The 10000-nt window shown below is 56.9% G+C and overlaps 3 non-coding genes across 3 annotated transcripts in view; all 3 read left to right on the top strand.

Annotated features, from left to right (window-relative positions):
• Nucleotides 1–4774: 4774 nt before the first annotated feature.
• On the top strand, nt 4775–6652 carry LOC139968308 (small subunit ribosomal RNA). Its single transcript, XR_011793314.1, has one exon. It is a non-coding gene; the product is annotated as a small subunit ribosomal RNA (ribosomal RNA).
• A 605-nt stretch (nt 6653–7257) lies between these two features.
• LOC139968271 (5.8S ribosomal RNA) lies at nt 7258–7417 on the top strand. The gene has a single exon (XR_011793288.1). It is a non-coding gene; the product is annotated as a 5.8S ribosomal RNA (ribosomal RNA).
• A 434-nt stretch (nt 7418–7851) lies between these two features.
• LOC139968467 (large subunit ribosomal RNA) overlaps nt 7852–10000 on the top strand; it is a 4025-nt gene continuing 1876 nt past the window's right edge. Inside the window, exon 1 of the ribosomal RNA XR_011793465.1 lies at nt 7852–10000. This exon is cut by the window's right edge and continues 1876 nt beyond it. This is a non-coding gene — a ribosomal RNA (large subunit ribosomal RNA).

The raw sequence follows: 10000 nt of genomic DNA, 5'->3' as shown, positions 1-10000 counted from the left end.
TCGGGCGCTGGCTTGATTGTGTGCCCGACGGAGACGGCAGAACGACCCACGAACACATGCATAGAATTTGGACTTCCTTGAAGAAGACGTTGACATAAAAAAAAAAAAAAAGTCAAGCGGGTACTGGCTCAAGTGTGCCCGACGGTGACGGTAGAACGACCCGCGAACACATGCATAGAGTTGTGACCATTGTCAACTTGAATGTATCGGGCGCTGGCTGGGATGTGCCCGGCGGAGACGGCAGAACGACACGCGAACACATGCATAGAGTTTGTGACCGTTGTCAACTTGAATGTATCGGGCGCTGGCTGGGATGTGCCCGGCGGAGACGGCAGAACGACACGCGAACACATGCATAGAGTTTGTGACCGTTGTCAACTTGCATGAATCGGGTACTGGCCTGTGTGCGCCCGACGTTGACGGCAGAACGACCCGCGAGCACATGCATAGAGTTGTGACCGTTGTCAACTTGAATGTATCGGGCGCTGGCTGGGATGCGCCCGGCGGAGACGGCAGAACGACACGCGAACACATTCATAGTGTTGTGACCGTCGTCAACTTGAATGTATCGGGCGCTGGCTAGGATGTGCGCGGCGGAGACGGCAGAACGACACGCGAACACATGCATAGAGTTTTGACCACTGTCAACTTTAATGTATCGGGCGCTGGCTAGGATGTGCGCGGCGGAGACGGCAGAACGACACGCGAACACATGCATAGAGTTTGTGACCATTGTCAACTTGCGTGTATCGGGTACTGGCCTGTGTGTGCCCGACGTTGACGGCAGAACGACCCGCGAACACATGCATAGAGTTGTGACCATTGTCAACTTGAATGTATCGGGCGCTGGCCTGTGTGTGCCCGACGGAGACGGCAGAACGACCCACGAACACATGCATAGAATTTGGACTTCCTTGAAGAAGACGTTGACATAAAAAAAAAAAAAAAAAAGTCAAGCGGGTACTGGCTCAAGTGTGCCCGACGGTGACGGTAGAACGACCCGCGAACACATGCATAGAGTTGTGACCATTGTCAACTTGAATGTATCGGGCGCTGGCTGGGATGTGCCCGGCGGAGACGGCAGAACGACACGCGAACACATGCATAGAGTTTGTGACCGTTGTCAACTTGAATGTATCGGGCGCTGGCTGGGATGTGCCCGGCGGAGACGGCAGAACGACACGCGAACACATGCATAGAGTTTGTGACCGTTGTCAACTTGCATGAATCGGGTACTGGCCTGTGTGCGCCCGACGTTGACGGTAGAACGACCCACGAGCACATGCATAGAGTTGTGACCGTTGTCAACTTGAATGTATCGGGCGCTGGCTGGGATGCGCCCGGCGGAGACGGCAGAACGACACGCGAACACATGCATAGTGTTGTGACCATCGTCAACTTGAATGTATCGGGCGCTGGCTAGGATGTGCGCGGCGGAGACGGCAGAACGACACGCGAACACATGCATAGAGTTTTGACCACTGTCAACTTGAATGTATCGGGCGCTGGCCTGTGTGTGCCCGACGGAGACGGCAGAACGACCCACGAACACATGCATAGAATTTGGACTTCCTTGAAGAAGACGTTGACTTAAAAAAAAAAAAAAAAAGTCAAGCGGGTACTGGCTCAAGTGTGCCCGACGGTGACGGTAGAACGACCCGCGAACACATGCATAGAGTTGTGACCATTGTCAACTTGAATGTATCGGGCGCTGGCTGGGATGTGCCCGGCGGAGACGGCAGAACGACACGCGAACACATGCATAGAGTTGTGACCGTTGTCAACTTGAATGTATCGGGCGCTGGCTGGGATGTGCCCGGCGGAGACGGCAGAACGACACGCGAACACATGCATAGAGTTTGTGACCACTGTCAACTTGCATGTATCGGGTACTGGCCTGTGTGCGCCCGACGTTGACGGTAGAACGACCCACGAGCACATGCATAGAGTTGTGACCGTTGTCAACTTTAATGTATCGGGCGCTGGCTGGGATGTGCCCGGCGGAGACGGCAGAACGACACGCGAACACATGCATAGAGTTGTGACCGTTGTCAACTTGAATGTATCGGGCGCTGGCTGGGATGTGCCCGGCGGAGACGGCAGAACGACACGCGAACACATGCATAGAGTTTGTGACCATTGTCAACTTGCATGTATCGGGTACTGGCCTGTGTGCGCCCGACGTTGACGGTAGAACGACCCACGAGCACATGCATAGAGTTGTGACCGTTGTCAACTTGAATGTATCGGGCGCTGGCTGGGATGTGCCCGGCGGAGACGGCAGAACGACACGCGAACACATGCATAGAGTTTGTGACCACTGTCAACTTGCATGTATCGGGTACTGGCCTGTGTGCGCCCGACGTTGACGGTAGTAGAACGACCCACGAGCACATGCATAGAGTTGTGACCATTGTCAATTTTAATGTAGCGGGTACTGGCCTGTGTGTTCCCGACGTTGACGGCAGAACGACCCACGAGCACATGCATAGAGTTGTGACCGTTGTCAACTGAAATGTATCGGGCGCTGGCTGGGATGTGCCCGGCGGAGACGGCAGAACGACACGCGAACACATGCATAGAGTTTTGACTTCGTTACAGAGGACGTTGACAAAAAAAAAATAATAATAATAATATCAAAAAAAAAAAAACATGGTCAACTTTAGTGTAACGGGTATTGGCTTAAGTGTGTGACCCAATGGTCAGAATGAGTGGGCAGAGTGAATCGGATTATATATTAAGGGGAGTGTCTTGTCTCGCCGGTCGATCTTCAAATTGTAGAAGTTTCCTCATATATCTCCTTGATTTCGTCAAGATATATCCGGCACGGGAGCAACCCCGACACTCCTCTGAAAATACGGGTCGCTCCCATGTGAGAAGGTCGATGGTGTGATCGACGGCACGAGTGTCATGCGACCGGGCGAGGGCCGAGTAATTAGCCGACGGTGATGCACACATGCGTAGGCATGGGACCCGTTGTCGTTGCACGAGTCTGTGAGACGGGGCGCCGCCGGACAAGACATACCCGGCACGGGAGCAACCCCGGCACTCCTCTGAAAACACGGGTTGCTCCCGGGTGAGAAGGTCGATGGTGCGGTCGATGGCACGAGTGTCATGCGACCGGGCGAGGGCCGAGATTTAGGCCGACGGTGATGCACACAGGCGTAGGCTGGGACTCGTCGTGTTGCACGAGTCTGTGAGACGGGGCGACGGCCGACCTCGACGGCAGGCCGCCCGATGCATCCGCAAGGTGTGGCTCTCGTCCGAGATTTTGAGATCTCTTTAGTGTAGCGGGTATTGGCTTAAGTGTGTGATCCAATGGTCAGAACGAGCGGGCAGAGTGAATCGGATTCTATATATGAGGGGGGTAGTAGAGTCGATCCAAGACTCGAGAAGGCTTTTAATGTCTGTCGTGTGTGTATGCGTGTCATGGTTGGACTCCAGCGGGCCCTTTCGGTAGGGTCAGCCGTCGTTTCATCGCGACCATGTGTTGCAACTCGGCGCTCAGAGCGGGGGTTTTCACCCACTCGCCCCGTGAGCAGAGGTGTCCCTCCGTGCACACGTATATATCGACGTTCAGATATGAAGCTTTCGCGGACGGGAGTCCACCCGAGACTCGAAAAGGCTCCTTGCCTGTGGTGCGTAAATATGTTTTTGCACGTCAGACCCTTGCTGGCCTTCTCGGTAGGGTCAGCCGTCGTTTCATCGCGACCATGTGTTGCAACTCGGCGCTCGGTGCGGGGGTTTTCACCCACTCGCCCCGTGAGTAGAAGGTTCTTTCGTGCATATGTATATATACAATCCCAGATATTGAGCTTTTTCATCCGCAGAACCCCCGGTGGAGAAGAGAGAGAGTAGAGATGAGAGAGAAAGGAGAAGGGAGAAGGCCTCTCGCGTTGCGTGGTCGATGGCACGAGTGCCATGCGACCAGGCGAAAGGCAAACGGCAAGCCGACGGCGACGGCAGGCCGCCCGACTCACCCGCAGAGAATCTGGGTCTCGTTCGAGATTTCGAGATCTCTTAAGTGTAGCGGGTATTGGCTTAAGTGTGTGATCCAATGGTCAGAACGAGCGGGCAGAGTGAATCGGATTCTATATATGAGGGGGGTAGTAGAGTCGATCCAAGACTCGAGAAGGCTTTTAATGTCTGTCGTGTGTGTATACGTGTCATGGTTGGACTCCAGCGGGCCCTTTCGGTAGGGTCAGCCGTCGTTTCATCGCGACCATGTGTTGCAACTCGGCGCTCAGAGCGGGGGTTTTCACCCACTCGCCCCGTGAGCAGAGGTGTCCCTCCGTGCACACGTATATATCGACGTTCAGATATTGAGCCTTTTCATCCGCAGAACCCCCGGTGGAGAAAGAGCAGGACCTCGGTGTCGTCAGATATCGAGCTTTCTCCACGGGACCCGTTCGGGCATGCTGCCGTTGCTGCGACCATGTGTTGCACTCGGCGCTCGGTACGGGCTTTTTCATCCAAGCAACGAATGCACGCTCGAGGCGTGCGATTGCTCTCCCCTGTTCCAGTGGACGAGCCGTCGCCCTCCCGCGTCGCTTCGAACCGGTCCCGTCTCCGAGGCGGGACCACTGCGACTCCTCTCGAGACGACCCAGTCGACTCGGGTAGAGATACACACCTCGAGAATCCCTTCGGGCGGTTCTTCGATCACTGTACCGTAATAGCACGGCATCGACAATTGAGAATTCAGAGAGAGAGAGAGGGGAGTGCGAGAGCGACTCCCGGACGGCGAACGGGCCCAGCCCGGTTCTGTCGACCGTTACCTGGTTGATCCTGCCAGTAGTCATATGCTTGTCTCAAAGATTAAGCCATGCACGTCTAAGTACAATCCTGAACATACAAGAGAAACTGCAGATGGCTCATTAGATCAGTTATGGTTTATTGGAGAAAGTCTTATACCATGGATAACTGTGGTAATTCTAGAGCTAATACATGCAACAAAGCGCCGACCCTTCGGGGGAAGCGTGCTCTTATTAGGAACAAGGCCAGCCCGGTCCTTTCGGGGTCCGGTCTCCGCTGGTGAACTCTAGATAATCATGCCGATCGCACGGTCTTGCACCGGCGACGCTCCCTTCAAAAGTCTGCTCTATCAACTTTCGATGGTAAGTTATGCGCTTATCATGGTTGTGACGGGTAACGGAGAATCAGGGTTCGATTCCGGAGAGGGAGCCTGAGAAACGGCTACCACATCCAAGGAAGGCAGCAGGCACGCAAATTACCCACTCCTGACACGGGGAGGTAGTGACAAAAAATAACGATACAGGCCTCTTCGGAGGCCCTGTGATCGGAATGAGTACACTTTAAATCCTTTAACGAGGATCTACTGGAGGGCAAGTCTGGTGCCAGCAGCCGCGGTAATTCCAGCTCCAGCAGCGTATATTAAATTTGCTGCAGTTAAAAAGCTCGTAGTCGGATTTCTGGCCGGGGCGGGCGGTCCGCCGTGAGGCGTGCACTGCCCGTTCCCCTTCTCCCCGTCAAACGGGAGTCGTGGGAGATTTTTCCCGGCCAGTGATTCGGTTGGTCGTGCGGTGCTCTTAACTGAGTGCCGTGCGAGACTGGAACGTTTACTTTGAGAAAATTGAAGTGTTCAAAGCAGGCCAAAGTGCCCGAACAGCTCAGCATGGAATAGTGGAAGAGGACCTCGGTTCTATTTCGTTGGTCTTGAGATCCTGAGGTAATGATCAAGAGGGACTGCCGGGGGCATTCGTATTGCGGCGTGAGAGGTGAAATTCTTGGATCGTCGCAAGACGCCCGACAGCGAAAGCATTTGCCAAGAATGTCTTCATTGATCAAGAACGAAAGTCGGAGGATCGAAGGCGATCAGATACCGCCCTAGTTCCGACCATAAACGATACCGACTCGTAATTCGCCGGCGTTCCTCCCATGACGCGGCGGGCAACTCTCCGGAAAACCAAAGTCTTTGGGTTCCGGGGGAAGTATGGTTGCAAAGCTGAAACTTAAAGGAATTGACGGAAGGGCACCACCAGGAGTGGAGCCTGCGGCTTAATTTGACTCAACACGGGGAAACCTACCCGGCCCGGACACAGTGAGGATTGACAGATTGAGAGCTCTTTCTTGATTTTGTGGATGGTGGTGCATGGCCGTTCTTAGTTGGTGGAGTGATTTGTCTGGTTAATTCCGATAACGAACGAGACTCTTGCTTGCTAAATAGTCCGGCCACCCGTCGTGGTGAGCCGCGAACTTCTTAGAGGGACAAATGGCTTTCAGCCATACGAGATGGAGCAATAACAGGTCTGTGATGCCCTTAGATGTCCGGGGCCGCACGCGCGCTACACTGGCGCAAGCAGCGGGTACATTTGCCCTCGGCCGAAAGGTCCGGGTAATCCGCTGAGACTTCTCCGTGCTGGGGACAGGGACTTGTAATTGTGTCCCTTGAACGAGGAATTCCAAGTAAACGCGAGTCATCAGCTCGCATTGATTACGTCCCTGCCCTTTGTACACACCGCCCGTCGCTACTACCGATCGAATGACTTAGTGAGGCCATCGGATCGACCGTCTGGCACCCCCGGCTTCGGCCGGTTGTCGAGGCGCGACGAGAAGACGGTCAAACTTGATCATTTAGAGGAAGTAAAAGTCGTAACAAGGTTTCCGTAGGTGAACCTGCGGAAGGATCATTAACAGAACCCTTCCCCTCCGTGATCGGAGAGGGAACAAAGGGGGAATGTCGGAAAAGCCGTCACAGAGAGACACGCGGAGAGAGCAAATTGGAAAAGCCGGGGGGACTCGAGCGGGGTTTTCACCGCCTCCTTCCCCGTTCCACGGTCGAGGTCAGACCCCGCGCTTCGCCTTCGCTCTCTCCGACAAAAAGGAGACGGGCGTGTCACACACAGACCAGCCCGGGGAGTACCCGGTTCTTCTCTCGTCGTCTGTCTCACGGAGTCTCGCACTCCCGGTAGCTTCGAGGGAGAAGTCCCGCAAGGGTGGAGACGCCGTCGCCGTCCGCGGCGCGGCGCTCCTCGAGGCATTCTCCGCAGGGCAGAGAAGGGGCACCGGTGTCGCCCGATTTCCCCCCAGTCGGCGAGTCTGACTCGCGCGACCCGCCCTCGCGGCGGTGGGGGGAAGGAGGGAGCCCGCTTCCCCCCTCGGCTCGACGGAGGATATTTCTTTCCAGTCACAAGCAAAGAAGGCACAGAGTCCCCGTGTCCTTTCTCCTTCCGTTCCACTTCTTCCCTCGGCTCTGAGGAGAGTTTGCGAACGCGGGAGTCTTCCAGTGGCAAATGACAATTCTTGGTGGTGGATCACTCGGCTCGTGCGTCGATGAAGAACGCAGTTAGATGCGAGAATTCATGTGAATTGCAGAACTCACTGATCATCGACTTATTCGAACGCAAATGGCGGCTCGGGGATGCTCTGCTCCTCGAGCCACGTCCGTCTGAGCGTCTGAAGACAATCACTCACAGAGTCGGCGTGTTCGCGCGCCGGAGGAGCGCCCGGCCGCAGCCGTCCCTTCGACGGCCGGCTGCGTCGGGTCAGTGTCAGATGGAGTTCTGTGATGTCGGCGCCGGTGAAACTCGGCGAGCAGGCTCGATCGGTAACCGGGGGTTCGTCGGTCGTGCGACGTGCCATCGGGGTGTAGACGTATGCGCCCGTGGTGCGGTCCAGCGTCCGACCCCCCGGAACGGTCGAGGAGCCTCTGCCGGGCAGAGCCGGTCGACCCAATCGCGGGGTCTCTCGTCCTCCCGTCTGCGTTCTCGCAGGCGCATGGTAGGCCACCCTTTCCCGCCGGCGACCCGATTCTTCGGGGAGCGCCGGGGAAGGAGAGACCCCGGGTCGCCGCTATGACTCCGATCACGTTCCACGTGTCTTTCACGATTCCAGACCTCAGATCGGATGAGATTACCCGCTGGATTTAAGCATATCACTAAGCGGAGAGAAAAGAAACTAACAAGGATTCCTTCAGTAGCGGCGAGCGAAGCAGGAAGAGCCCATCGCCGAATCCCCGCGCCCGTTTGCGGTGCGAGGGACCTGTGGCGTAAGGAAACTGAACTCCGGTCGACAGAGTCCGGCCGCAGTCCACTGTGATCGGGGCTGCAGCTTACCCGCAGCGGGTGTAAGGCCCGTAGGGCGGACTCGAAGGCCGGAGGGAAAGCTTTCCAAGAGTCGGGTTGTTTTAGAATGCAGCCCAAAGAGGGGTGGTGAACTCCATCCAAGGCTCAATACTATGCACGAGACCGATAGTCAACAAGTACCGTGAGGGAACGTTGAAAAGAACTTTGAAGAGAGGGTTCAACATTGCGTGAAACTGCCAAGAAGTAAACGGATGAGTGCCGCATGCTACATGGGGCGTCCGGTTGATTCAGGCGCGGTCGGCGCGGCAGCGTGTGCGGGTTCGGATCCCTCGGGACCGACCCGCGGCGCTTCGCCGTCCGGTCCGCGTCGCACTTCTACCGTTCGGCGCCCTTCCCGGCGACCGACCGAAGAGCGGAGCAGAGGGGCGGGCGAGGCTGCGGCGTGCGGGGGCTTCGGCCCTCGCCGTCTTACGCCGCCCGTCACGGTTGCTCACTGCGCTCTCTGTCGAGGACTCTGCGTGACGGCCTGCCCCCCCGGGGGTTCAGGCAGCGGGGTCCGGGCCACCGGCGTCTCCGTCGGTCGCGTGCACAGCTTGCTGTCGCGTGGCCGGCGGGATCCGGAGGGTCCGGTCTCGCCGCGGCTTCGGCCGAAGCGGAGGGTCTGTCGGGCGTGAGCGAGGCCTCCTCATTCGACCCGTCTTGAAACACGGACCAAGGAGTCTAAGCAGGCTTGCAAGTCGAGGGGGTCTACCGAAACCTATCCTGGCATAACGAAAGTGAAGGTCGGCACAGGGCCGTCACGAGGCGGGATCCCGGCCCTCTGGGTCGGGCGCACCGCCACCCCGTTCCGTCCGGCTCGTCCGGTGGAGCGGAGGAAGAGCAAGCATGCTAAAACCCGAAAGATGGTGAACTATGCTCGGGCAGGAGGAAGCCAGAGGAAACTCTGGTGGATGTCCGCAGCGGTTCTGACGTGCAAATCGATCGTCCGACCTGAGTATAGGGGCGAAAGACTTATCGAACCATCTAGTAGCTGGTTCCTTCCGAAGTTTCCCTCAGGATAGCTGGTGCTCGGGAGATATTCGTGAACAATTTTATCTGGTAAAGCGAATGATTAGAGGCCTTGGGGCCGAAACGACCTCAACCTATTCTCAAACTTTCAATTGGTAAGAGGTCCGACTCGCTGGCTTGGAGCCGGACGAGTGAGAATGAACGAGTGCTCAGTGGGCCACTCTTGGTAAGCAGGACTGGCGCTGTGGGATGAACCAAACGCCTGGCTAAGCCGTCCGACTCGGTCGCACATCAGAGCCCACAAAAGGTGTTGGTTGATACAGACAGCAGGACGGTGGCCATGGAAGTCGGCATCCGCTAAGGAGTGTGTAACAACTCACCTGCCGAATCAACTAGCCCTGAAAATGAATGGCGCTGAGCGTGATGGCTGTGCCGGGCCGTCGGGGCAAGGAGAACCGAATAGAGTCGGCCTCGACGAGTAGGAAGGACGCCACGGTGAGCTAAGAAGCGGTCCGGGCGAGAGCCCGCGTGGAGCCGCCGTGGGCGCAGATCTTGGTGGCAGTAGCAAATACTCTAACGAGAGCCTGGAGGGCCGAGTTGCGGAGAAGGGTTCCATGTGAACAGCAGTTGCACATGGGTCAGTCGATCCTAAGCCCTAGGGAAGTTCCGCTCCGAGCGGCCGCGAGAGCCACGCCGACCTCCCTCCCGGGAACGGCGGGGTGATCGCACCCTGGGCGAAAGGGAACCGGGTCAATATTCCCGGACGTACAGACGTAGTCCTCCTCGTGGTGTCGTGCGCGTGGGCCTCCTCGCGGGGTTCCGCGCGTCGCGGCACTGCGAGGGCAAAAGCCGTGAGGCACACTAGCCCAGAGACGCTGGCCGAGGGCCCCGGGTAGAGTTTTCTTCTCTATATGAGGGATTTTGTGGTTTAGCCCGGACCCTGGTTCT

Source organism: Apostichopus japonicus, chromosome 5 (genome assembly GCF_037975245.1).
Source record: "Apostichopus japonicus isolate 1M-3 chromosome 5, ASM3797524v1, whole genome shotgun sequence".
Classification (NCBI taxonomy): Eukaryota; Metazoa; Echinodermata; class Holothuroidea; order Aspidochirotida; family Stichopodidae; genus Apostichopus; species Apostichopus japonicus.
The sequence above is the reverse complement of the archived record's forward strand: the minus strand, read 5'-3'. Positions and strand labels throughout refer to the sequence as shown.